Source organism: Pseudophryne corroboree, chromosome 4, assembly GCF_028390025.1.
Source record: "Pseudophryne corroboree isolate aPseCor3 chromosome 4, aPseCor3.hap2, whole genome shotgun sequence".
Classification (NCBI taxonomy): Eukaryota; Metazoa; Chordata; class Amphibia; order Anura; family Myobatrachidae; genus Pseudophryne; species Pseudophryne corroboree.
In genome coordinates, this window is record NC_086447.1 from 38,404,570 (window position 1) to 38,409,389 (window position 4,820).

The 4,820-nt window shown below is 44.1% G+C and overlaps 2 pseudogenes; both read right to left on the minus strand.

The window, feature by feature from the left end:
* Positions 1-2,270: 2,270 nt before the first annotated feature.
* LOC134913772 (5S ribosomal RNA) lies at positions 2,271-2,388 on the minus strand (annotated as a pseudogene).
* A 149-nt stretch (positions 2,389-2,537) lies between these two features.
* LOC134912568 (5S ribosomal RNA) lies at positions 2,538-2,655 on the minus strand (annotated as a pseudogene).
* Between the last annotated feature and the right edge of the window lie 2,165 nt (positions 2,656-4,820).

A 4,820-nucleotide genomic window follows, 5' to 3' on the forward strand; every position in this document is an offset into this window, starting at 1 on the left:
ACCCGGGTATTGCCAGAACTCGGGAGTTGCTATCTAGGGCGGTGTGGTGGCCCTCGGATGCTAAGGATGTGGATCAGTGGGTTCGGGCATGTGACATCTGTGCCCGAAATAAGACTCCTAGAGGGGTTCCTGTTGGCCCATTACATCCACTCTCTATCCCATCTAAGCCATGGACCCACATTTCAATGGATTTTGTGGTGGACTTGCCCAAATCCTCGGGGATGACAGCCATCTGGGTTGTCGTTGACAGGTTTTCGAAGATGGCGCACTTCGTTCCACTGGTTGGGCTGCCATCAGCCAGACGCCTGTCTGAATTATTTATGCTGCATGTTGTGCATCTCCATGGGTTGCCACTTGATGTGGTCTCTGACCGCGGATCCCAGTTTGTGGCCAAATTCTGGAGGGCATTTTGTTCCGATCTCCAGATTTCTATCAACTTGTCGTCAGGCTACCATCCACAGTCTAATGGGCAGACTGAAAGGGTGAACCAGTCCCTGGAGCAGTTCCTCAGGTGTTATGTCTCCAAGTGTCAGACTGACTGGGTTGCTCATCTGTCCATAGCGGAGTTTGCCTATAACAACGCGGCTCACTCTGCTACAGGGATCTCTTCCTTCCTTTGTGTGTATGGGCATCATCCTAAGGCCAATTCTTTTGACCCCCTGGACTCCACGCCTGGTGGTTCCTCTGTCGTTTCGGTCCTTAGAGGTATTTGGCGGAAAGTGAAGAAAGCCCTTGTGTCTGTGTCATTAGTGACCAAAAGGGTTTTTGATAAGCGGAAAAGAACCTGCAGCTTCAAATTTGGAGATTTCGTATGGTTGTCTACCAAGAATTTGAAGTTGAGACAGCCATCTCATAAGTTAGGCGCCCGGTTAATCGGCCCTTATAAGATCACCAGGGTTATCAATCCGGTGGCATTTCAGTTAGATCTGCCCCGTTCTTTGGGTATCAATAAAACATTTCATTGTTCCCTTTTAAAACGGGCGATTAGTAATCCTTCTTCCAGTGGAAGACCTTCCCCTCTTCTGATACGTGGCCAGAGGGAGTTTGTTGTTGAAAGGATTCTTGACTCCAAGATGGTTCGGGGTCGGCTGTCATTTTTGGTGCACTGGAAGGGGTATGGCCCAGAGGAGCGGTCGTGGGTGCGCAGTTGTGATCTTCATGCCCCCAGACTGATACGCTCTTTCTTCTCGCAGTTCCCCGATAAACCCGGTGGTAGGGGTTCTTTGACCCCTCGTCAGAGGGGGGGTACTGTTAGGGTCTCCTGCCCTGTGCTGCCACGTCGTCATGGCAACCGGGAGACAAGTGCTAGCGGAGTAATCTGAGCGCAGCTGATACTCCGGTTCGGGTCTTTTGCTGTGCAGTGGTTACAGGCTCTGTGCAAGGCAGGGGATCCGGTGCTGGTTTTTGTGCTCACAGTCTGTGAGGTCTGAGTGGGGCGTGGACAGCACCTGCTTTATAAGGCCTCTTCTCAGGTTAAGCAGATGCTGCTGAATCTTTGTTGGTTAGTCAGTTCCTGAAAGTTAGCCAGTACTGTGTAGCTTTGTATTTGTTGTTGCTTACTGCAAATAGGCCTGGGGATTTGGTACTACACTCTGCCAATCCAGACCTAGCAGTAAGACTGGAGTCAGTCGTTTAGCTTGCTGGGGTTCTTTTACTACTCTGTGAACTTAGCAAGTTTGCGGCTGTATTCTAAGACTTGTATGCAAATAAATTCAATATGGAACCGCACTAGTCTTAACAATCTAAACTAAATATAGAGATAATATAAACATAAACATAGAGAAACCAATGTCTGTGCAGTTTAGAAAAAAGTTTTTAACTGCTATTGATTGGCGGTGCTCCCAGGAATTTTGTAGGTTGAACTACAATTGAAAAAGAAGAGGAAAGACAAAAAACCCTTGTTTGGGAGCACTCGTTTGTAATAGTTTGTATGAATGAATGAGATGAATGGTATATGTAATAAAACTTAACCTTTAATTGTTTCCTAAATAAAAAGAAATTGATATGAAATGGTTATGAGACTCGTGTCTGATGTTTGCAAAGAAACTTGTTTAACCTTTTTAGCAAATGAGGTACAAGTTATTGAAAGAAGGTGAAAATATCAGAAGCAATATGTTTGGTAAATATCCTTATGTTCTGATGTAGTAAATATATCCAGAACAATCACTGTGCATGCCTTAAAATGAAGGTATCAACAGAGACATGGTATGGTAGCAAGATTGAATGAACTGAATTTGGATAGATGGAAGGATGGAATTGTAGGGAAAGGGGGCCCACTGCACCTGGTATTCTCAGGAGGTTTCCCATCCTGATACTGACCAGGCCATACCTGCTTAGCTTCCGAGATCGGACAAGATCGGGCACATTCAGGGTAGTATGGCCGTGGGCCTATTGTGAGAGGTGTGGGGGGAGAAAATTGAAAGGGAAAAAGTTCACTCCTAATGTCCGTACTGTGCATGAATCAACCATGTGTAATCCGGGAGTGTTTTTCCAAAAGCAGAAAATGAGGAATAGAAAGCGTTGAAGAATTAAAAACGGGCCCACCGCACCTGGTATTCTCAGGAGGTTCTCCTTCCTAGTACTGACCAGGCCATGCCTGCTTAGCTTCCGAGATTGGACAAGATCAGGCGTATTCAGGGTAGTATGGCCGTGGGCCAGTAGGGAAAAATTTATGTGGAAGAGAAGAGTACACCGCTTACTGTACTTAACACTCAACCAGGACCACTGATGGTCTCAAAAGGTACCTCCGGACAAAGTGTGTAAAGATGGTTCTGAGTGTCTGGAATTGGCAACAAAGAGGTGTGGTAGGTAAAGTGTGGTAGATAGTAGATAGTGAAGCAGATGTAAATTATTCAATGATTAAAGCAATAATTGCTAATTGGGAGCTCAATGCTCTATTCGCAACTGGTACTCTTCACCTTATATTCAGAGTGGGAACAGATGATAACAATTGTCAATTATTCATTGATGAATATCAGGGAAAGCAAAAGTTATAATGTAAGTGCTACCATAGATATATATATATATATGTTTGCTGGAATCGTAAATTGCTGTCTTAAATACATACATAGGTTGAAATAGCAACAGATAAAAATATATATGTGTTTACCATAAATATACTAGTGTGTATAAATTGAGGTTAAATATCTGTAGCTAATAGAACAACCTTGAGGACATGGGCGGGTATTTAGAACATAAATGTACAAATTATTATATGCAAATGGAACATTGTACAAAAACACTGTTCAGGAACAGAGAGTGTAGTGATAGATTTAGTATCTATTGTCACTACTATTGTATTTCTGGGCAGAACGGCAGTAAGCAGATGGTATTAAGTGGTGGACTTAAATGACATTGAACACTAATGTTTCCTGCTGCATATTTAAACCCTGGCGATCTAGTGTCAAATGAACCAGTATACGGTGGGTATTAAAGCAGCGGACTTGACTGTCAATGTTGACTCCTGCTAACATTTAAAACCATGGTGATCTAGTGTCAGTTTACCGCAGCTGCAAGATGTGCGGCGAGTGTTGTCCAGGTCCCCTCTGTTCGCGATCCCGCTGCAGTGATGACCGCGGCCGCCCGCTTCCGGAATGAGCGTGGCCGCGATGACGTCGCTACGGACGTTCTCTCCTCGACGTACGTTTCACCTGTAGGGGCTTGGTCATGAGAGCCTCTCACTCTCGCTCTCTTGTGGCCAGTACTTAAGGGTTAGAATGACCAATGAGTTTCTTAATTGGAGTTGACTGGCTGTTTGTTGGACCTGTCAGGTCCCGAGTGGGATACCCTGTGGAATCCATTTTGGATAAGGGAAAAGGGAAGGGAAAGGGAACGGAAAGATGAAAAACCTGAAGTATTGAGAATGTGAATGAAAATGTGTAAATACTGAACTGAAAATTGTGAAAAAATATTAAAAAAATATATATATTTTAAAAAATTTGAAAAAATGAATGAATATTGATGGAATTGAAAAAAATAATTGAAAAAAATAATAATACTAAATAAATAGGAAAGGGTGAAGTGATGATGGTATTGGAAATAATGATAATTATAATGTTTGGAGTATGATATGGTGAAGGGGTAAAATGGAGTTGGATAGAGAAATGACAATGGATTTAATGGAGTGCTGTGTGTAATTGAGGTCTGTCAGGACGGTGGAAAGTGGATTGGGATGGGATTTAAAATTGAGAAATGGGAGTAAGTGTGGGAGTGCTGCACGGAAATGAAAGAGACTTAAGAGAATTGGGCTGGTGGTGAAGAGGGTTGTGGCTTGAGTGTGAAAATATAAATGTGTAAATGTGTGAAGAATGTGGGTGCGTAAGGGGGGGGGGAAGGGGGGGGGGGAAGCCAGGGGGGGAAGAGGGGGGGGGTTTGTTGGGGGGGTGGGGTTTGGAGGTGTGACAAGGGGAAGGAGTGGAGGATGACATGGGGAATATGGGTGAGTGGGAATATCTGTGGGTAAAAGTGTAGGATGTTGGCTTGCAAGGAGAGTGTTATGTGTGAGGGAGAAATGTGGGTGAGGGTGACAGGATCATGGTAAGAGTGTGGCAGGTGAAATGAAATATTGAGATTGGTGTTGTGGATGGAATGGGATGTGTGTACTGAGATGGAGAAGAGGGAGAGAAGAAAGGTGAAGAGAGAAACAAGAGATGAGAACAGGGGGGGAGGGGAAAAAGAATGAGGATGGGATGTAGGTAAACAACGTATTAAAACACAACATCTTGCTTTTCCCATCTGAGCATTACTAATACTAGGGAGACACCCAGTTCCTTAGCCTCTGGGCTTCTCTGTTCACTTTGTGTGTATTTTGTTACCCTATC